General features: G+C 38.1%; 1 non-coding gene across 1 annotated transcript; it reads right to left on the bottom strand.

The window, feature by feature from the left end:
* Positions 1 to 23,594: 23,594 nt before the first annotated feature.
* TRNAW-CCA (transfer RNA tryptophan (anticodon CCA)) lies at positions 23,595 to 23,668 on the bottom strand. The gene has a single exon. It is a non-coding gene; the product is annotated as a tRNA-Trp (tRNA).
* Positions 23,669 to 25,196: the final 1,528 nt, after the last annotated feature.

The following is a 25,196-nucleotide window of genomic DNA, read 5'->3' as shown; positions in this document are numbered from 1 at the left end:
ACCTACAGGTTGCGAGCCTACTAGCGTTCCACTGGACTTCCTAGAAAAGTCCGTGGCCGTCATCCATACTCCGCTAGATGACTGGAACAACGTCAACATTGAGGCCTCTCATCATTTTATTGTACCACACACCAACTATTTCATCTACCCATGTTCTACCTAACATATTTGTAGATATAAAATACATACATGGTCCAGATCTGTAAAATAAAGTTTTCACCTTTTATCCAGCATAACTTTCAAAGCATAAAATACATATACGGTCTAGATCTGAAGAAAAAGTCCAGATCTTAAGGAAAGAAGTTCAGATCTTTCATCCAACGTAGATTTCAAAGTATACAGTTTAGATCTGAAGAAAAAGTTTAGATCTGAGATGAAAAAGTGTAGATCTGAAGGAAAAAGTTTCAGATCTGAAAGAAAGAAGTATAGATCTTTCATCCAGCAGACATCTCAGGTAAACAGATAACATATATATATACACATAGCACATAATTTATATAAAATACTTCATATCTATGTGTAAGATGAAAGTGACTATACACTCACCTGATACGGAGTGATTTGGACAGCACCTTGCTTCTAAAAATAACCTTCTTTGACGAAATTGGGAAGTTTGCCTAAAAACCGGGCTTCGTGCGGGCAGAGTTTCAAACCGAAAAACTATTTTTCTCGGAGACTCCGGGCTCTCCGAGGTTTTCTTCTATTGATAGGAAGGTACCTAGGCTTTGGGGGGTGTTTGCGTGAGTTAGAGAGAAGATAGAGAGAGAAAGAGTTGAGGAAATGAGCAAAAATTTCGGCAACCCTCGCAGCCCTTTTATAGGCGCGAGCCTCCTCGGAACGCTGGGCGTACCCTCGGTGGTACGATGCGTGTAGGGGCAGGTGTCTCGCTTCGGGTGGGGCGACGTGGCCGTATTCGGAACCGCAGAAAAAGTCAATACGCGGGGCGTAGGGTCCTCGTACGTGGTGCGTATTTGGTATGCGAGGCGTCCGAAGTCTACACCGGGTGTAGCCTCGCATCCAACTTCGCAATTTGGACACTCGACTTCTAAAATTCATAACTCTTGCATACGAGCTCCTTTTTGGACACTGGGTAGTTTAGCCACAAAATCCATGGTGATGTCTTCCCATTTACCCATGGGTACAGGTAAGGATTCTAAACTCCCGTATGGTTTCTGATGTTGTGCCTTGACTCTTGCACAAGTTACACACTCGGCCACATACTTTGCAACATCGAGCTTCATCGTCGGCCACCAGTAGTAGGGTTTTAGTCCCTATACATTTTATTGCTACCGGGATGAATCGAGTACATGGTCTTGTGCGCTTCTTCCATCAGAAGATCTCTTATTCCTCTCGTCTTAGGTACCCAAATCCTATCTTGGAATACCTTTAACCCTTGATTGTTCGTACCGAACACCAGCATTCTGCCCAAACGCTCTTCTTTTTGGTCATTTTTCGCTAAAGCTTCTTCTTCAGCTCTCTTAATAGTTTCCACGATCGTTGAGACAACTTCAATTCTTAACGCTCTTGGACTTCTCCTTTCAAGGCTCATTTTTCGACTTAAAGCATCGGCTACGATATTTGCTTTACCAGGGTGGTAAAGTATCTCGCAATCGTAATCCTTAAGCAACTCTAGCCAGCGTCGTTTCCTCATATTCAACTCTTTTTGATCGAATAGATACTGAAGACTCTTATGATCAGTGAAAAGCTTGCACCTCGTGCCTTAAAGATAATGTCTCCATATCTTTAGTGCAAATACCACCGCTGCCAACTCCAGATCATGAGTGGGGTAGTTCTTTTCGTGTTCTTTCAATTGTCTCGATGCATATGCTATCACCTTATCCCTTTGGGTCAAAACGAAACCTAACCCAACTCCAGATGCATCGCTATAGACTGCGAAGTCTTCAACTCCATCGGGCAGAGAAAGAATCGGTGCTTCACACAACTTCTTCTTTAACTTCTCGAATGCTTCTTCGTGTTTCTCACTCCACGTATATGTGGCTCCTTTACGGGTCAAAGCTGTCAATGGAGCAGCTATCGAAGAAAACCCTTGGATAAACCTTCGGTAATATCCAGCTAATCCTAGAAAGCTTCGGATCTCCGTAGGACTCTTTGGTCGCTCCCACTTCGTCACAGCTTCAATCTTCGCTGGGTCAACCAAGATCCATTCTTGATTAACCACATGACCCAAGAATTGGACTTCTCGAATCCAAAAATCACATTTGGAGAACTTTGCATACAGGTTCTCCCTCTTCAAAACTTCTAGCACCTCTCGAATATGCTTGCCATGATCCTGATCGCTTTTAGAGTAAACCAGAATGTCATCTATGAACACTATTACAGATTTATCGAAGAATGGTTTACAAACCCTGTTCATCAAATCCATGAATGCTGCTGGAGCATTGGTTAGTCCAAACGACATAACCAAGAATTCATAGTGTCCATATCTTGTTCTGAAGGCGGTTTTCTCAATATCTTGTTCTCGCAACTTTAACTGATGATATCCTGACCTAAGATCGATCTTGGAGAAATAACTCGAACCTTGCAGCTGATCGAAAAGGTCATCAATCCTCGGCAATGGGTACTTGTTCTTCACCGTTGCCTTGTCCAACTCTCTATAATCTATGCACATCCTCATGCTTCCATCTTTCTTCTTTACGAATAACACCGGAGCTCCCCAGGGTGAGGAACTAGGTCTAATGAAACCGTTTTCCAACAACTCCTGAAGTTGCATCATAAGCTCCTTCATCTCCGTCGGTGCTAATCGGTATGGTGCTTTTGCTATTGGTGTCGTTCCTGGTAACAAGTCTATTCGAAACTCCACTTGTCTATCAGGGGGCAATCCAGGAAGATCTTCAAGAAAGACTTCCGGATAGTCACACACCACTGGTATATTTTGCATCTCCTTCTTCTCTTTCTTATCATCAATCACAAATGCCAAGTATGATGTGCATCCTTTGGACAAACATTTTCTGGCTTTCATTAGGGAAATGATTCCAGAATTCACTCTACATTTCTCTCCGTAGACCACAAATGGCTCTTTCCCAGGCGGGTTGACTCTTACTATCTTCTTCTTGCACAGTATCTCGGCATCATTGGTGCTAAGCCAATCCATTCCCAGTACGATATCGAAACCATTTAGCTCAATAGGTAACAGCTCCTCGTGGAATTCGTTTCCGTTCAAGTCAATGACGATATTCCTAATGCAATTGCTAACAGGTATGAATTTGCCACTGGCAACTTCTACGACTAGGGGATCATCAAGTTTTTCTATAGGCAATGCTAGTCTTTCACCAAATTTATATGATATAAAGGAGTAATTCGCTCCATAATCAAACAATATATTGGCAAGCAATCCATTTAAAAGAAAGGTACCTGAAGCGACATCCGCTGCTTCCTTCGCGGCTTCCAGAGTCATCTGGAAAGCTCTGGCTTTTGGCTTACGTGGGACATTGGGCCTTGCCGCCTCCTTCTTCTTCGGGCAGTCTTTCAAAAGGCGCCCTTCCTCATTGCAACCGTAAGAAACTTTCTTGTTGAATGTGCACTCGTTGGCATAGTGCTCAGGCTTCCAACATTTAAAGCAAGTGACCTCCCCGTCACACCTCCCATGATGTTTCTTTTTGCACTTTTCGTGCCATTTCGCTTCGCCTCCTCCTCCTCTCGTACCAGACTTCGAGGATTTACTTTTCTTGTTGGATCTTGAAGATCCCTCGAACTTCCTCTTTTCACCCACCTCAGTTCTCTCCAAACCCCTTTCCTTTAACTGGGTCTCAACATTTTTGGCTGCTCTAACGGTTGCCTTCAGCTTGCTTGCCATTTTGACTGTTGGGCCAAAGTCTGATGGCAATCCATTAGCAAATTTTTCGATCTTGGCGAGCTCAGTCGGCACCAGGTATGGAAATAACTTCATCTTCTCCTTAAACGCAGTAGCATAGTCATCAATGCTCATTTTCCCTTTCTTCAAGTTTTAGAACTCATTGTTTAGATCGATCAGATCTATCTCGGAGCAGTACTGCATCTTCAACTGCTCTAGGAACGCTTCCCAAGACATCTTCAAGGCTTCTCCTCGTGGCATCGTATCCGCCAACAATTTCCTCCAGCTCAAGACTCCGGTCTTCAGTTATCGAACCGCAAAGACGGTTTTCTGCTTATCACTACAGTTGCAACTTTCAAATACCATCTCCATTTCGTAGATCCAGTCCATGATCTCCACAGGATTTGGGTTTCCGGCAAGACTTGGTGGTTTGGCACCCAAGAAGTTCTTATACATACGTCCCTCTCGGTCGATTTCCCTCTCCGGGTCATTCCTTCTTACCACTGGGGGTTCCACTTTACTGACAATGCGGCTGTTAATCCCTTCTTCCGACTCTCCGTCACTTCGTTCTGGTTGTTCAACAGGCATTGAAGGTTCACTTCTGTTATTCAGCAACAGTTGTCTCATTTCTTCCCACTGTTCCGCCATCATAGCCCGAATCATGGCTTGAACTCTAGCCATTGTGACTGGCTCAGGTGCAACCTCAACTATCGGCACCTGCTCAATCACTTTGGGACGAGGCTGCTGATTCCTGTTTCCATTTACGTTTCCAGCTCCACTTCGGGTTCTTGCCATTTCGATCTATACACCAAATTAGGTGAATTTAGATCTTTTTTTACGATAGACGTTTAAATTCCCCTTATCACTCCGAAACGTTACATGCTAGTTCTAATATCGTAGTCGTACGTTTAGAATACTAAACACATAAGGTTTCCAGATCTGGTCGGCAACAGACCATAGATCCGAACAAATAATAGCACATAAGGAAAGCATAAAGCATTTAGCACATAAAAGCATTTTAGGCATCTTTCCTAAAATAAACTAGTGCTTGTGTCTAAAATATTGAAGACACTCATCTCACGATCATCGCTTACATTCTAAGTTTAAGTCTAGAAATCCTACAAATTCCTAGTTCGCTTAAACTAATGCTCTGATACCAACTGTGACATCCCCATTTTTACGGCCAGAAAAGACCGATTTCGTTTATGCTTTTTAATAAAAATCAGAGTAACTTCTTAAGAAAAATATTGCGGAATTTGTTTCCAAAACAAAATATGATATAAATTTTATCAAAGCATTTCTTAAAGAAATGTATTTCCATTACATTACAAAAACTCGGGATGTCAATCATCGATACAGACCATAAGCATAAACTAACAGAAATAAACATCTTAGGCCACAAAACACTATCTGGCCTCAAATCCGTAATCTCTCGTCAAATCATCCAACTATGCTTTTGCCACTACATGTAATACAAGAAACCGAGTGGGTCAGGCTGGGGAGTCTGGTGAGCATATAGGGTTTTCAACCCACAATAAATAAGTTTATTATTTTCAACAATCATTAAACCCGATTACCCGTTCCCGTTATCCTCACCTTACGTCCCTAAAGCATCTATCATAAGGGACCTATCCTAAGGAATTTCATCAGGATGGGCACCACTGCTAAGGGGATTCCTCAGCCATAAGTGCCCGTAAGGCAACCATGGGGGGATGGAGTACACCGGTGAACACTTAGTTCACAAACACCTACAGGTTGCGAGCCTGCTAGCGTTCCACTGGACTTCCTAGAAAAGTCTGTGGCCGTCATCCATACTCCGCTAGATGACTGGAACAACGTCAACATTGAGGCCTCTCATCATTTTATTTTACCACACACCAACTATTTCATCTACCCATGTTCTACCTAACATATTTGTAGATATAAAATACATACATGGTCCAGATCTGTAAAATAAAGCTTTCACCTTTTATCCGGCATAACTTTCAAAGCATAAAATACATATACGGTCTAGATCTGAAGAAAAAGTCCAGATCTTAAGGAAAGAAGTTCAGATCTTTCATCCAACGTAGATTTCAAAGTATACAGTTTAGATCTGAAGAATAAGTTTAGATCTGAGATGAAAAAGTGTAGATCTGAAGGAAAAAGTTTCAGATCTGAAAGAAAGAAGTATAGATCTTTCATCCAGCAGACATCTCAGGTAAACAGATAACATATATATACACATAGCACATAATTTATATAAAATACTTTATATCTATGTGTAAGATGAAAGTGACTATACACTCACCTGATACGGAGTGATTTGGACAGCACCTTGCTTCTAAAAATAACCTTCTTTGACGAAACTGGGAAGTTTGCCTGAAAACCGGGCTTCGTGCGTGCAGAGTTTCAAACCGAAAAACTATTTTTCTCGGAGACTCCAGGCTCTCCGAGGTTTTCTTCTATTGATAGGAAGGTACCTAGGCTTTAAGGGGTGTTTGTGTGAGTTAGAGAGAAGATAGAGAGAGAAAGAGTTGAGGAAATGAGCAAAAATTTCGGCAACCCTCGCAGCCCTTTTATAGGCGCGAGCCTCCTCGGAACGCTGGGCGCACCCTCGGTGGTACGCTGCGCGTAGGGGCAGGTGTCTCGATTCGGGTGGGGTGACGTGGACGTCTCTAGAACCGCAGAAAAAGACAATACGCGGGGCATAGGGTCCTCGTACGCGGGGCGTACTTGGTACGTGAGGCGTCCGAAGTCTACGTTGGGCGTAGCCTCGCATCCAGCTTCGCAATTTGGACACTCGACTTCTAAAACTCATAACTCTTGAATACGAGCTCCGTTTTCAACGTTCTTTATATCCACGCGTAGGTGGGATTGTACTCTACAACTTTCGTTTAGACTCCGTCGGCTAATTTTGTATTTATTTTAAAAGTTATATTATTAACAGGTCGGGACATGATTGGTCCGTTAAAATCTAATAACTTCTTCATCCGACGTCCGTTTTCGTCAGTCTTTTCATCGTTACGCTACTATTAATGAGATCTTCGATTCTCGTTTAGGTTGTGTCGGCTAAAAACCGCTCGATCTAATATTCGAACTTCGGGCTGTACACCGCTAAGCCGAAACTTCGAAAAATCATAACTTCCTCATACGAAGTCAGATTTGGGCGTTCTTTTTATGCACGCTCTCGGTTTAATGTTTTCTACGACTTTTTTTTAGATCTCTAAGGCTAAAATTCGTTCTATCGTAAATTCACTATTTAGGCTTCCCGGTGTCGTGTCGGTTCCGTCGCGAAACTTCGACGGATCATAACTTCTTCGTTATAACTCGGATTTCGGCGTTCTTTATATCCCCGGAATCCTTGTTTCGACCACTACAACATTATGTAGAGATATCGGCTTTATCTCACACTTTAATTTGGACGCTTATTTTTATCCTTTATTTATTATACATTTATAAATAAGTAATAAGCACATAAATGCACATAATTCACATAATACGAAAATATTTCATCTTTATTACTTCAAAAAGAGTTACAATAGTTGACCTAGACTATTACATTGTCTAAAAATGCTTAGCCCCGAAACCCGGACGTTACATATATCCACTCAAACAAAAATCCAAAGTTTTCTCCTAAATTATTGAATTTTTAAAGCTTATCGAAAATCAATTTGGTAAAAACCATAAAAGCTCTTTAATATGAAAACATGTGGATACACTAATAAACCATCCCATGAATTATTTTCCACAAAGGAAATCCAATTACAGTTCTCATGTCCTTACACTTCCAACGAAATAGGAAATCCAAATGCATGCTACACATAATAAACAACACTATGTGATATCTCTTGTTTCAAGTGAATCTCGCCCTACTTACTGGGTAGAAGCTTTCCACATGGCTACACCCATACTCAATATACATCCATTGAATTCCATTGAAAACAACACCATATACTTCTGACTACACAACTAAAACCCATTATACCCTCATATTAGAGTATTTGGTTGTATGTGCTTCCCCTACCTAACCACTATACATAAGCTCTCAACTCACTAATCTCAATACATTTTTCTAGTATACCCGAAAAAATCATCGTGTGTATTAGTGTCTACTGTCTAGATCCCACCTCACATTAAATAATCATCTCCCGTCACGTTGTATTCTATGAGACAATATTTTTGTTTGGGTATGTCACCACAAACGATCCACCATCTCACTCTTTACTTTAATATTACTGACACCTCACCTATTTTTCGTCAATGTCTCCAATCAGCTCCACTGAATTCTACCTCCTTACCATCGGTCTTGCCCCAACAACAAATTGATTCCAATCAAACTTTTACCCAACTTAAACATAGATTTCTGTCCCTACCCCTCTGTCATGTCAAACTGAGCCCACATCACTCATCTCTAATCTCTCGACCCAACCAATTACTCCTCCTCGGAACACTCCTTGTAATATAACCACTCGTGTAAAAAGTGGTATCATAAAACATATCCAACGTCTAAATCTTCATAAATCTTCCATACCTCTAATTCGTTAGTCTCACTTACTGATAATGCAATACCCTAACGGGAAAAAAACAATGAATGATATGTTTCATGACTAAACTAGGATGACACTTAGGATCTACTACCGAGACCATTGGGGTCAACATTGTAAGATATATGTCGCTATTCCGCCATAAGTTTCATGGCTATGGTTTTCTATCCCAGTACACGACTTATTTGGTGGATTACGGTCGTAGTCAGTAGCAGAGAGTAGATTGTGATCAGACTTTTATCCCGGTCTTCAAACCAAAAACCATACATATTATCCTCAGTATAATAGTTTCTCACCATGTGATCACCTTTAAGAGACCATATACATGTATCAACCACCATGTTTTTGGGATCGCAGATCTTTATATGACTTTAAATAAGCCCCAAAAGTATGGTACCATCGATTTGCTCAACATGCTACTATCATTGATTTTTACTAAACTTGAATTGATTCATCTTTGTTCATTTACCAGTCATTACATGCCACTACACACCTACTTATATACGCCGATGGCATAGTTCTCATAACTTCATCCACCAACCATCTTCAGTAGATCATTTCCCAACTCAGTCGTGAGTTTTTTATAACAATACTTGGCACATTTAACTATTTTTGGGCATATATGATATTCGATCACCTACATGGCTATTACTATCTCAATATAAGTACACAACAAAGATTCTAGAGCGTGCTAATATACTCAACTACAATACCTCCAGAACTCTAGTTGAACCATTCACAAATTGGACTTGACATGAACTCCAGTAGTTGGTCCCACTTTATACTGCAGTTTAGTTGGGGCTTTCTAGTAACTAACATTCACGGGACAAAACATCTCTTTTTGTAGTTCCACAGGTTTATCTTTACATGCATGAGCCTCAAACCACATTTACATGATCTCAAAGGCATCTTACGTTACATTTGTGACACACCTAATCATGGACTATAGTTGCATGTCTCTCGTATATTGATTCTCACAACTTAATTTGATGACGATTGGGGTGGATGTACAATGTGACAGCCCCATGTTTCACGGCCCGAAAAGACCGATTTGTTTATGCTTGATTTTGAAAATCAGAGTATCTTTTAAAGAAATACGTTGCGGAATTTGTTCCCAGAAAAACATGATAAATATGTTATCAAATCATTTCCGAGGAAATGTATTTTATTCATTTTAAAACTTTGGGATGTCATCGTCAATACAGAAACATAAGAATAAACATAACTTACATTCATTTACACTAGTGATTTTACATCTCCTTTAATCTCTCAGTGTAACGTAGCTTCGTATCGACACCTGTGATCTAAATAACTTGAGTGGGTCAAGTTGGGAAACCTGGTGAGTACATAGGGTTTTCAATCCACAATAAAAGAGTTATTGTGTTTTATCATCAAACAAGTAAATCAATTACCCATCCCCATTATCTTCTTTATTTCTTAAGGATCTACCCTAAGAATCATATATCACTCATTCCTAAGGATTCATCCTAAGGAATAGGAACGAAGTCCATCGTCGCCAGATTTTATACAACAAGCACTAAATCCATAGTTGCCAGGGTTCATCCAACGGGTTCTAAGTCCATAGCTCTCATTTATCGACAATATTATTTGCGGGAGTCCACCTCCAATACATGTCAATGGGTTTTTAGAGTACACCGGGTGAACATATTGTTCACAACACTTACAGGTTGCGAGCCGGCTAGTGTTCCACGGACCGTCTAGAATAGTCCATGGTTGTCATCCATACTCTGCTAGATGACGGGGCCAACGTTTGGGTAAGGGCTTCTCTCATTTTTCACCCCTCACCCTCATCTCATATTTTATATCACCTATCATCCCATTTATCCAACTCATCTTTCATCACATACCAACTATTTCATCTACCCATGTTTTATCCAACATTTTTGTAGATATAAAATACATATACTGTTTAAATCATTTAAAACCTGTATAAATCATTCATTCAACATCCATCTCAAATAAACAAACAATATATATATATATATATATATATATATATATATATATTCACATAGCACGTATTTTATATAAAATACTTCATATCTATGTGTAAGATGAAAGTGACTATACACTCATGTGATTAGACAGCACTTCGTTCCTTAAAACAATCTTTTTCGATGAAACCGGGAGGTTTGCTCAAAAACCGGACTTTACACGGGCAGAGTTTTGACTCGAAAAAATTATTTTCTCGGGGTCTTCGGAGGTTCGGGACTTGCTTCGGGTATTAGGGAGGTTCCCTAGGCTTCGGGTGGTTTAGAGTGGCTAGAGAAGGGGTAGAGAGTGAAAAAGCATGAGAAGTTGTAACATAAACCCGAAGACCTCACATTCCTTTTATAGTTGGCCGAAGCCTCGCATTACGTGGGGCGTAACTTCGGTATGCTGGGCGTACACGATACGCAGGGCGTACCCTCGTACGCGAGGCATAAGGAGCTACGTGGTGCATGTTCGAACTCTGAGCTTCGTACATGTCTGCATGCGAGATACGTGTCATCCGTCAGAAGAAAGAGGCGACGTGGCCAACTTCTGACCTAGTCCAAGTACACGGGGCAGAAACTCGTACGTCGGGCATACGGCTTCGGATAAGCCTCGAATTTTATATTTAAAAATTCATAAATTCATATCTTTTACATACGGGCTCCGTTTTTGACGTTCTTTATATCCATGTGTAGGTGAGATTATACTCTACAACTTTCATTTAGACTCCGTCGGCTAATTTTGACTTCATTTTTAATATTATATTTTTACAGGCCGAGACAAGAAAAGTCCGTTAAAAATTCATAACTTCTTAATCTGATGTCCGTTTTTGTCTGTCTTTTTACCGTTGAACTACTATCAACGAGATATTCAATTCTCGTTTACGTTGTGTCGGCTAAAAATTGCTTGATATATATTTCGAATTCCGAGCTACATACTGATATGCCAAATCTTAGAAAATTCATAACTTCCTCACACGAAGTCAGATTTGGACATTCTTTTTATGCACGCTCTCGGTTTAACGTATACTACAAATTTCATTTAGATTGCTAAGGCTTAAAAGCACTTTATCATAAACTCGCTTTTTACGTCACACAGCGTCGTGTCGGTTCTGTCGCGAAACTTCGACAGGTTATAACTTTTTCGTTATAACTCGGATTTCGGCGTTCTTTATATCTCTGGAATCCTTGTTACGACCACTACAACTTTATTCATAGATATCGGGTTTATCAAACGTTTTATTTTTATCCTTAACTTATTATATCATCATAATTAAATATAAGGTACATAAATTCACATAATTCATTCTTAACACTTCAAAACGAGTTACAAAGGTTGACCTAGACTATTACATCATCTTTAATGGTTTAGCCCAGAAACACGGGCGTTACAATTCTCTCCCCCTTAGGATGATTCCGTCCTCGGAATCATACATCAACAAATAAATGCAGATAACGACTCATCATGTCACTCTGTGTTTCCTAGGTGAGATTTGACCCATTCGTATGTTTCCATCACACAAGAACTAAATCGACCATCTTGCGTCGCAACTTCTTAGTCTTACGGTCAACAATTGCCTCTGATTCTTCAATTAACCTCTTGCTTTCATCCAATCTTAATTCAGAAATTGGAATTATGTCGGGAACTTCTCCCGTGAACTTCCTCAAATAACACATGTGGAAAGTGTTATGAATACCATCTAGTTCTTCTGGTAGTTCTAGCTTGTGAGCTTGGTTCCCAATCCTCTGAAGAACTTTAAACTGTGCTATAAACCTTGGATTCAACTTTCCTCTTTTACAAAATCTTATAAGTCCCTTCCATGGCAAGACTTTAAGTAAAACTGAATCTCCAACTTCGAATGTTATCGGTTGTCTTTTCTTATCAGCATAGCTCTTTTGACGATCCTGAGCTGCTAACATCATTTCCCTAATCACTTTCAACTTTTCAGCAGTCTGATGAACTATCTCGGGTCCCATAAACTGCTTTTCTCCAGCTTCAAGCCAACATGACGGCGTTTGATACTTCTGTCCATACAAAGCTTGATAAGGTGCAATCTTGATGCTCGAGTGGAAACTATTATTGTAGGAAAATTCTACCAAAGTTAAGTGTTCATCCCAGTTACCTTGGAATTCCAGGGTACATGCTCTTAGCATATCCTCCAATGTTTGAATCGTTCGTTCGCTGTGACCATCGGTTTGCGGATGGTAGGTTGTACTTAGACACAATTTCGTACCCAATTCCTCTTGTAGACTTCTCCGAAACCTTGACGTGAAAAGACTATCACGATCTGATACAATCGTTTAAGGAAAACCGTGAAGTACTACTATCTCTTTTACGTAAGCATTTGCAAGTTTATTCATAGACCATTTTTCATTAGCTGCTATGAAGTGTGCACTTTTAGTAAACCGATCAACGACCACCCAAATCATGTCGTGACCGCTCTTCGTTCTGGGCAGTTTAGTCACAAAATCCATGGTGATGTCTTCCCATTTACTCATGGGTACAGGTAAAGGTTCTAAACTCGCATACGGTTTCTGATGTTGTTCCTTAACTCTCGCACAGGTTACACACTCGACCACATACTTTGCAACATCGAGCTTCATCGTCGGCCACCAGTAGTAGGGATTCAGATCCCTATACATTTTTGTGTTGCCGGGATGAATCGAGTACTTGGTTTTGTGAGCTTCTTCCATTAGAAGATCTCTTATTCCTCCCGTCTTAGGTACCCAAATCCTGTCTTGGAATACCTTCAATCCTTGATTATTTGTACCAAACACCAGCGTTTTGCCCAAACGCTCTTCCTTTCAGTCATTTTTCTCTTAAGCTTCTTCCTGAGCTTTCTTGATGCTTTCCACAATTGTTGAGACAACTTTAATTCTTAATGCTCTTGGCCTTTTCCTTTCAAGACTCACTTTTTGGCTTGAAGAATCAGCTACGACATTTGCTTTACCAGGGTGATAAAGTATCTCACAATCGTAATCCTTAAGCAACTCTAGCCAACGTTGTTGTCTCATATTCAATTCCTTCTGATTGAAGAGATACTGAAGAATTTTATGATCAGTGAAAAGTTTGCACTTCGTGCTGTAAAGATAATACCTCCATATCTTTAGTTCATATACTACCGCTTCCAACTCCAGATCATGAGTGGGGTAGTTCTTTTCGTGTTCTTTCAATTGTCTCGATGCATGTGCTATCACCTTATCACTTTGGGTTAGAACATAAACCAACCCAGATCCAGATGCATCACTACAGACTACGAAGTCTTCAACTCCGTTCTCGGAAACACTAACAAGACATGGCTTGTATAATGACTCCATGCGTTATCTTTTCGTCCTAGGTAATAGTCGTAACTATTATGTTTCCTTCGAATTAGTATCTACTTTTGGAATTCTTGTATGCAGGCGGTGCTCGATCTTGCACCCGCTCCCTATCCCATGTTGAACTTTCAATTGTGACCTTCAAGTCACAATCTCGATCTTTATTGGAGACTCCTCCTTCTTTTTAACAAACTTAAGATAAGTTCTTTCCTTAGATTACCATAGTAGACTGATGGGTCATGTTCTAATGACCTCTCATCGTATTATGTACTGCTTAGACTCAAGTCTTTTAGAGTCGAGTTTCTGAACGTAATATACCTTCCTTCGTGTTCCAATGTGATCACATTCTAGCATGTAGTACTTCTAGCTACAAGCCTCTTACTTTAATAATGATTGGGATACTTCAATCTTCCAGTTTGAGTGGGATACTACATCGGACTTGGTTCTCTGAACCACATGACTAACTCATCTTGGTCGGACTCAATTCGATATAACCTCTTGGGCCGGAATAACAATTATCTTCTTAGTCATTACCGAAACGATGGTAACGACAGAGTAGAACACAACAGAATCAATTACTAGCTTCTTGGTAACCTCGTGACTTTCCCTAATCCAAGTGCGAGTCCTATGCTTCCGGTAGTATAGGCCTCTACTACCATTCACACCTACTCATACTCGTCCCAAGTATTGTCTCACAGTTCTCCAAGTCACCATACAAGAACTTCACATAGTCATTCAATACATCAGATAACAAAACCAGGGTTTATATTATTTCTTGAAACGATTACACAGAGGTTCAAGTTTACCCTATACTATGCCTCTAATAGGCTACACCACATGTTACTATTCACATTGCTACTTCATAAATTGATCTTCGGATATCAAGTCTTTACTTCTAATTCCTAGCGTTGTTATTTGCTTCGTCGAGGATCATGTGGATTGCCCTTGGCCTTGGTGGTGTATCTGGCCTTGCTGCCTCGCTTTTCTTTGGGTAGTCTCTAGAAATATGCCCTTCTCCCCTACATCCGTAACACACCCTCTTGGTAAACGTACACTCATCGGCATAATGCCCAGTCTCTCCACACTTGAAACAATTCACCTTCCTGCCATATTTTCCAGAGTGTTTATTTTTGCACTTCTAGCACCATTTTCATTTACCTCCTCCTTTGCTATACTTTGAGAACATGTTGCTATTGTTGGATCTTAAAGGCTCCTCAAATTTCCTCTTCTTGCCAACTTCAACCTTGTCAGTGGTCCTATAGTTGATCATTTCTTCTACAGACTTAGCAAACCAGATGGTTGCCTCAAGAGCAGGTGCCTGACATACTGGCATAGTAAGTTCATCCTTACTTTGTTGAAGTAAACGCTTTGTCTCTCCCATCTGTTGATCCAACATCGTCCGCACCATTGCATGTACTCCTGCCATCGTTATTGTCACACCCCCAAACCTGGACGGCGGAAACGTCCAGGGGTGGACGACTCGTGTACAGTATCATAACAATTGAATATGAATGAAACATAACAACCAAACATCATACATTGGAAATACACACTTACATAGTTTACATATTGAATCTTGTTCATCAGTTACACAAAAGTAAGAAAGTAAAATTTCTTGAAGTCGCACCACTTGATCTTATAGTCGAACTTATTACCTACTACTGGAATTCCTGTGAATACAAGTCGTTTTGAAAAGCGTCAACTAAAAAGTTGGTGAGTTAATAAGCAGTTTTGAATAAAAATGGTTTTTGTACTTGTTTAGAATCGTTTTCAAAGTGCTTTCAAAAATATCCGATACTTTCTAAAAAGAAATGGTTTGAAATATTTGTGTCCGATCTTATATTAATGCATGTGTGTTAATGGTTACAAAAATAGAAAGAGAATGATTTCCAGACAACCCGATGTTGTCTGCAATAGATAATGCTGAAATCTCAACCCCGGTGGTTGAGTACCGATGCTTATAGATTGTCGTTTTATCAAAAAGAAGGTTTCCCGTTTTATCCAAAAAAGAAAATAGAATGGTTTCCCGTAAATCTTATAACGTTAATTCCTCTAAGTGAGTCGTATAACCATACTAAATAATGACAATTTCGCATGTCTTTGAGTCTTTGGGACGCCGACGGAATAGGATAAGGTTTTTATCACCCTAGACTGGCCTAGTCTAACTGTAGCGAACAGCTCAGGTGTAGGGTGTCACCCCCGTATAGATCTATACACAAACTCCCGCTTTCCCTCCAGGAAACTCTGGTTATAACTACAGGCTACGATTGTACACTCAAAGGTGCCAACCGACAGGTCTCACTAGATCCTTAATCGAAAATTTACACGGAAAAGAAAGAAGAACACATATAAAACTCATTCCCAGGCCCAATAAACATGTAAGTGGACCACTAAGGCCCATTATACGTATCTATTATTTCCAGGCATAAAAGGAATGTGAATGTCTACCCTGAGCCCAATATACATGCAAAAGGACACTAAGGCCCACTAAACATGTATATTATTTCCAGGCCCAATAAGGATAAAAATATCGTTTTTAACCCGTTTGTTATTGTTTAGTTTATTTTAGCTCGATTATTTACAAAATTGATATAAAAAGCCCAGTTTTTGTAAAAATGACGTTCTTGGCCCAATAAGCCACAAAGTTTTCAATTAATGCCCAATTATAGTAAAAATAACACTTTAGCCCCCATTTTGTTCAAAACTTATGTTTTTGACTAGTTTGTGGTAAAAATAACATTTTAAACTCATTTTTGTCGAAAATATCATTTTTGGCTTGATTTTTGTGAAATACATATTTTTCTGGTTTTTGGCTTTTCTGACCTAGTTGTTGGAAAATTTGTAGAAAAATCGTAAGTCGAAATTTGGATCCGTAAATTCTGGAAGTTTGGAAATTTTGTCTACTTTGTGCACAATTTTTCTCATAATTTTTATTGGCCTCTAACAAGTGTGAAATTGCTCACCTTCACAGGTTGGTCCGAAATTATTTCAAATCTGATATGCAGTTTTGTAAAATTCGCCAAAAATAGTAGAAAAATCGTATGAAAACGTGAGAGTAGTCATTTTAAAGGTAATAACCTGAACGTTTTGCATGTAAAATAGTTTTGAAAAATATTTCCATTAAGGAGGTCAAAAAAGTTCGAGATTGGACTAAAACTTTTTTGTCAAGGGCTGATTTTTGAGTTTAAGTTATCTAAGTTTGTTCACAACACTTGTTTTTGCTATTTTAAGTGGATAAATCCCAGATCTACAAGTTTACAAGTATTATATGTGAGGACACATACTTTTCTCAAGGTTTATATGAAGATCCAAGTGATAAACTTCATTTTCAAGTAAAGATCTAAAAGTTAAACACATAAACATGCATATATACATAGATCTAACACAAAAGCACTTGTATTCTCCCCAAAAACATTATAAAACCGAAAACAATGGGGTATGAAGCTCACCTTAGGGGTTTTTGAGATGTAGATGAAGAAGAAGAAGGATCTTTGAACCTAGCTTGAGTTTTTGGTGAGATCTCAAAATGGTGGTGGATCTAAGAGTTTTAACACCAAGCAAATGATGTAAACAAGAGTTTAGCTTGAAGGATATGATAATCTTTAAGATTAACAAGAGTACTTACCAATTTATGAAGGCTTGAAGAGAGCTTTTTGAAAAACACATGCACACCCACGAATTTTAGAGAAAGAAAGAGGAAAATTCCTTTGAGTTTTAGAGAGATGATGAGAGTAGTGTGGGTGAGTTTGAAATGAGAAGTGGAGAGGGTTTGAGTGGTGTTTGGCCGAGATAAGGAAGAGAGGGGGGAGATAGAGTGGTTTTTGCATGGAGGTTAAAATTTAGTGCATGGAAGTATGCAATACAATTTCTTGGTTGTATGAGATATAATAATGAGGTGTCAAAAGCATACATCTTTCTTATATCTCTCTTTTTTTTATAATGGGCTAACCGGCCCAAGAGGGATCTTTGGCTCAAAAAGGATTAGTTTCGAGTTTCGGGCTTGGCCTAAAAGAGTTCTTGGTTCATTAAGAAGTTTTCGGCCCATTAGAGCCCAAGGAAGGGTTTTCGGCCCAATATAAGGTCTAATAAATGTTTTCGGCCCAAAAAGAACTAAGTTGAGGGCTTATTGGCCCACTAGGGCCCAATAAGAAGGGTTCGGTCCATTAAGAGTGTTTTATGATCCCTCGAACAGGTCTTGGAAAGTGTCCTAAATCTCTTTAGCAGATTTTCACAACTTAATATGCTCAAAGAAAGAAGGAGGAACACCAAACACCATCCCGAAAAATGCAACTTGATTTGCATGCAGTTTCTCCATGTCGGCAACAGTGAGAGGTGCCTGACGCTGTTCATCCTGGCCCAAAGAGAGTTGCAACAGCATCTCTTACAGTTTGTCTGACTGGAACATGTGGATCTTCTTTCACAGATCTCCATATTTCTTCACCTTTTTCCTTACCAAGTAATAACCTTTCCATTTTAACTTTTCAGTTATCGTACTCTTTAACAACTAGCAGTGGGGCACGAGAAGGGCAACCCATATTATTTTTCTATTTGCATTGAATACTTTTTTTGAGAATGAGGAGCAGCCATTCAAGTTAAGATATTAGAGCAAAAGTGGTGTATTGAAGAACTTTTATCCTGAACACAAAAATGACTGAAATACCAAGGTAATTTCAAATCAACTATAATATGTTCTTATGGATTGAAAGGACAACCACTCAAGCTCTGATACCAATTATGAGAACAAGTAAGGAATGCGCATGGACAAGGTTTGAAAACTCAAACCTTGAGTTAATCTTTAAGATCAACGTCTGCTCTTAATGAAAGTTACAGTCGAATATGGTAATACAAGTTAAGATTTGAATAAGATATTCAACAAAGTATTCAAGATAATAAATGAAGAAAACTTAGAATATAATCAATGTAAAGATTTTTGAGGAATAATAAGATTGTTGTGAAAGAACTTTGACATGAAGGAAAAGTGGAAAGGACGTGAAGAGAAAATTTTCTATTCTTTGTGTAAAACTTAAATTGTTCCCATCTGCATAAATGGTGAAAACTTTCACTCCTTAAATAGTGAAGGAGGAACATAGTACAAACCAAGAATAGTCCTAGGACTGGATAATACTCGGTGTTTAAGAACTGATATCCAAAAGATAAATAAAGAAATATCCTATGAACTGTTACATCACTAATAAGACCAAACTATTAATCTCGGAATTTCCCTACATCTCGGAATGATCTTCATCTCGGAGCTTCTACTCATCTCAAACTCATCTCGGACTCAGCTGACTTCAAAACTTGAATGATTGCTAGAGGTTCACTTTTCATGATTCAACAAAATGAAGAAGGATTGTTTAGTTATGGACATAATAAAGAAGGTGGCTGAAACAGATTTGCAATGGACTTGGGAGTGGTCTCAAAAGATGGGAAAGGGTAGAAAGGCTATCCAATACTCTTTATTGTCTAATATGTTATACAATATCAATCTTTCTGATGGTTGTGATGGCTGCAACATGTGGAAGTGGATAGGTGATAAGCATGGGGAGTTTACGTTCAAAGGGATGAGAAATCTAATTGACTGTTCGAATGACGTCTTTGTTGGGTATGCAACAAAACAAGTTAAGAAACTTCAGACAAAATGATAAATGATTTTTATAACACTCATGGAATAAAATCTACTGAAAAGTGAAAACGAAAAAAACATAATATTTAAAGTGGTTCGGTCTAATATGACATACATCCATTGGCGAGCGAGTGAACAAGAGAGAGAGAGAGGATTTTATTATCACCATGGAAATTGCAATCATACAGGCCTAAACTGCACTTGTAATTTGATCACTCACTGTAAGGTATCACTCGTATTTTTGGCTGCCAAACAAAAGGCTATGCTAAAAAAACGACCTTACTCTGTGTTTTCTATCTTTTTTTTTGCGTGTTAGTCTTCTATCTTGGAGTAAACTTATATATATATATATATATATATATATATATATATATATATATATATATAAGTTGACGTTAGTTGAGAAGAAAGAAGAAAAGGGGGTGAAACAATTAATGAGAGCAAACCACATTTTGATCTTGCGTGTGACTTTGAAGGCCAAAAATTATTGCACCATTCATGTTCCATCTTCCACGTACACCAACAAGACAATTGAATAACTTACACTTCTGGTCCCAGAACTATACGCTTCTTATCACAATTAGAAAGGCTTCATATTTTTGTTCATGGATCCATTAACCCAACAATCTCCCACTAGGAGACTTGAACAACTTAGTTTTTCTCTTCCATCCAACACTTGCAACATTCCTCAATCATTATCTCTCACTCTCTGCCATTATTTTTTATTAAACTTTTGAAAGGCTAGTTGAAGCTATGAAAAGCTTCAACTTTTCAGTGGTAACCACCTTGGTGAACATATATGCTAGATTCTTTGTTCCAAGGATTTTCTTTAGATTCAGAGTTCCACCAATAATTAAATCTCAAATGAAATGGTACCTCATCTGAATGTGTTTTGTTCTATTGTGAAACGGTGGATTCTTTGCTAGATAAACTGCACTCTGGTTATCACAATGCAATACACAATCCTCATGTTGCATTCCAAGTTCTGATATGAAGTTCTTCAAACATATAAGCTTTTTGGATGCTTCTACAATAGCCATATACTCTGCTTCTATAGTTGAGAGAGCAATACTCTTCTATAACCTAGACATCCAACTGACTATCGGACCTCCGATCGTGAAGTTGTGCTTTTACCCGAATCCACACATCCACCCAAATTTGCATCGACGAGCCCTTATAAGATCACCCCTTTCTTCTGAAACAGAGGGTAACCTTAGTTGCTCCTTTTAAGTAGCGTAATAACCACTTTACTCCCTCCTAATGCTCTATTCTTGGATTTTACATGAACCTGCTCACAACTCCCACTGCATAAGCAATATATGGTCTGGTGCATACCATATCATACATCAAGCTACCAACTACAGATGTATATGGAACTTTAGCTATATGTTCCTTGTCTTCTTCTATATTTGGGGATTGCTTCTATGATATTCTCAACTGAATACCCAAAGGTATACTTTTGGCTTTAGCATTTACCATGCTGAACTTTTCTAAAACTTTCTTGATGTACTTTTCTTGTGAAAGTTTTAGCGTACCGGTAACTATGTTCCTGGCTATGCTCATACCCAATATCTACTTAGCAGCCCCCAAGTCCTTCATCTCGAACTCTATAGACAACTGCTTCTTAATCCTGTTGATCTCCTGCATGTCGAACCCAACGATCAACATGTTATCAATATACAATAACATGATGATGTATGAGGAATTGAATTTCTTTAAGTAACAAAAGTGATCCATCTCACATCTGTTATACCCACTCCTTTGCATGAAGCTATCAAAATTCAAGTACCACTGTCTTGGAGCTTCCTTCAATCCATACAGACTTTTCTTTAATTTGCATACCAGATTTTCCTTACTAACTATTGCAAAACCCTCTGTTATGCCATGTAGATGTCTTCTTCCAGGTCACCATGGAGAATAGTTGTTTTCACATCTAGCTACTCTAGACGAAGATCTTCAGAGGCTACAATACCCAAGAACATTCTGATTGTTGTCATCTTTACAACTAGAGATAAGGTCTCATTGAAATCAACTCCTCTCTTCTGTTGAAGAATCTATTGGGTCTTCCAATATCAATAGGTTGATTGTTTCGCTCCTGTATCTTCCAAAAGGAAAAAAGATCTATGAGAGTTCTTTCCTGAATCCGAAAGAGAGTACTTGGGTTCTCCTAATCACTAAAAAGTGTAGCATGCCTGAATCTAACTGGGGTTCGCATTGGTGGAGGGACTGGATCGGAAAAAAGAGGGATTCTAGTTGTAAGATATCTAATGAAACCGTTGCTGGAATTGAGATCTTATTCAAAGAGAAATATCTCAAATATCTGGAGTTTTTCTTTGTATATTATAGGGATGATCCGATCCGCAAGGACCATGATTGGGAATTGTTTGATCGTCTTTCTCTAAGGAAGAGGCAAAATAGAATCAACTTGAATTCGGGACCACTATTCGAAATCTTAGTGAAACACTGGATTTGTTATCTCATGTCTGCTTTTCGTGAAAAAAATACCAATTGAAGTGGAGGGTTTTTTCAAACAACAAGGGGCTGGATCAACTATTAAATCAAATGATAATGAGCATGTTTCCCATCTCTTCTCGAGAAACAAGTCGGCTATTTCTTTGCAAAATTGTGCTCAATTTCATATGTGGCAATTCCGCCAAGATCTCTTCGTTAGTTAGGGGAAGAATCCGCCCGAATCGGATCTTTTGAGGAATGTATCGAGAGAATCAGCAACACACTTTCAATGAGTATTGGAAGGAAGGAGGTGCTAAATAATTTCTTTCTTCCGTTACTTGTTGTTTATCGATGTAAAATAATGTCCCATTCAATAGAAAATTATTGAATTGAAAATAATCTATTTCTCACCATTATGAGTTTAGGGCTAGAAACTGAGGATTAGGTAAAATATGAATCTGATAAGGTAGTTTCTAATAATTCATGAAATTGATTAGAATATTCCCACAATTTTAAGTAGATGTGAGATCTATAAATCTTTGTTATTCATAGTTGTAGAAGCGGTTTTTGTTGGAATCTTTTTTTTCTTTTAAGGAATTGGTTAATCGTCCAGTAACAAGTAAGAATAGCAAATTTTATTCGTTAAACGAAAAAGAACAAAGAATGAAATAATTGGAATCACTAACAGTGCATGCATTGTTGTATTAGATCAAAATCAGAAGGTTCTTTCTTGACCTAACTACAAAAATGCAGATTTTTGGAAAGATACAAAATAGAACTTCTAAAGCAAAATAGAATAGAAATAACTAGTCTTAGAATATAGTTGAACCAAAACACCTATTTTTTTTTTCCAGTGATCATGTGATAACTTTTTTTTCTCATTCATTCAAGATATTATATAAGTGAACCTATTACGGAATCTAATTAGTTAAAATCAAAGTAAAAGTTTTATCAGATTACTGTTCGCTCTAAAATATAAAATTTATTCGATACAATAAAAAAAAGAAATGATAAAAAGAGGAATAATTTAATAATTTCATTCCATAATGATTCAAAAAGACTTTCATTTTAAAACGAAATTAAATGACCCAGTTCTTATTATTCGTTTCTAAGTTGAGTTGAAAAATTATCCAAGAATGAATTCGCTGATTGGCGGTATGGGTAGATGTTACAGATGATTAATCCATTTTTTATACAGTTGTGACTTTCTCCTTGTTAGTGCTGTCTATAATGATAGATCAATCAAAACCTTTCAATTGGACTTATTATTTCAATTGGTATTTTTTTATCTCCTATTTTGCAAAAAAGGAAACTCAGGTAAGTGCTTTTTTATAAACATATGCATAAAAAGAACATATTTCATTTAGCTCTTTCATGCTTACCATAACTAGTTATTTCGGTTTTCTACTGACGGCTTTAACTATAACCTCAGCTCTATTTATTGGTCTGAGGAAGATACGACTGATTTGAAATTCATTGCACAATTCATAAAATGAAATCTTTCCGCGAACTTCTGTGTATTTATAGTTACTTACCGTGTCCATTGCCAATTCTTGGTCACTGAGATTCATGGTAATTCAGATTAATATTTAGGTATAGATATTACCTCTTTTTTCTCCTTTCAAACAAATTGAAATGATTAAAGTTTTCCTATTTGGAATCGTGTTAGGTCTAATTCCTATTACTTTGGCTGGATTATTTGTAACTACATATTTACAATACAGGCGTGGCGATCAGTTGGACCTTTGATTAGATTAATTAACATCTCTTTTTTTGATTGACCTCCTCCTTTCTTTAATATCCAGGAGGTCAAATTCAGATTGCCGTTCCAGTTAGTGCTTCATCCGAATTCGATCGAAGAAGATCCGAATCACGCTCTGTAGGATTTGAACCTACGACATCGGGTTTTGGAGACCCACATTCTACCGAACTGAACTAAGAGCGCTTTCTTATCATAAAAGATAAGACTGTAAATAAAAGGATTGGCCCCAATACATCTTGTATGCATACATTATAATAGTATCATAACAATGAAAGATTCTATATGATATGTCCAATGTGAATTGATCTCAAAAAATCCCTCGTTACTGCTCAAAGGAGCAGTAATAGGTAGGGATGATAGGATTTGAACCCGTGACATTTTGTAACCAAAAAAAACGCGCTACCAAGCTTCGCTACATCCCTTCCATTGGTCTACAGTGTCATGAATTCTTATCTTGTTTTCCACATCATTATCTCCTCTATTAAAATCTAGAATTTTATGTCCATTTCGTCTTTTTGTTCTCATTTAACATATGATAATAGTAAAATACTTCTATCTATATGAAAAATGGAATGGAACCCCTAGGAAAAATAAATGAGTTGGGGGAATATTGGGGAAGAAAGGACGTTTTTTTCTGTATTTAACAAAAAGTCAATCTTATTTACTGGATGATTGTACATTTCAATATGTTTATGTATTACAATAAAATGAAGGAGGTTTTTCAATGCGAGATCTAAAAACATATCTTTCCGTAGCACCGGTATTAAGTACTCTATGGTTCGGTTCTTTGGCAGGTTTATTGATAGAGATTAATTGTTTTTTTCCCGGATGCATTGACGTTACCCTTTTTTTCATTCTAGTTATTGACGTGGAAGGAATAAAGAAGATTAGAGATACAATTAAATACCAGCCCCCCCCCCCCCTTCTTTTCTCTTTTTTCCCTTTAAAAAATTTTAGAATAAGGGAGGAAAGAGAAAGAATAAAAGTGCATTCAACAGCTGCGAGACTTGGGTTCAGGTTGTAATTAAATTAATATGAAATTTCTATCGATTCAATTTCTATGGAAGTAGAATACAAACTGTGGTTCTAGGGAAAGAGTATTATATAAGATACTTATATGAAATACTGTACTGTGATTTGAAATCTAGTTTAGAAATCTTTCTATCTTATTTGCTATATTGATTGTAGTGAATTCTTGCATAAGAGGATAGTAAGTTACAAATTCTATTTTGTTTTTTCCTTCCTTTCTTCTTTTTTCGTTTCGGATTGAAAGAGGAAGAGTTGAGTAAATGAAAAATCCAAAGGAGGTTCATGGCCAAGGGTAAAGATGTGCGAATACCGGTTCTTTTGGAATGTACCGCTTGTGTTCGAAACGGTGTTAATGTTAATAAGGCATCAACAGGCATTTCCAGATATATTACTCAAAAGAACCGGCATAATACGCCTAATCGATTGGAGTTGCGGAAATTCTGTCAATATTGTTACAAACATACGATTCACGGGGAGGTAAAGAAATAGATCGAACCGAGCACCTGCGCCCTTATCTATCTTACAAGGAAAAGGAAAAAATGACATTATATATATAACATATTTAACATAGTTAAAGATAATTATAAACAAACCAAATCCTATTTTTTTTATTCTAATTAGAGATACGGCTGAAATAGGATTTTAGGGATAAGAAATAAACTAACCAAACCATGGATAAATC

This window comes from Lactuca virosa, chromosome 3, assembly GCF_052849685.1.
Source record: "Lactuca virosa cultivar CGN04683 chromosome 3, Lactuca_virosa_CGN04683_v6, whole genome shotgun sequence".
In the NCBI taxonomy this organism is placed as follows: Eukaryota; Viridiplantae; Streptophyta; class Magnoliopsida; order Asterales; family Asteraceae; genus Lactuca; species Lactuca virosa.
This window is presented reverse-complemented; position numbering and strand designations above follow the sequence as displayed.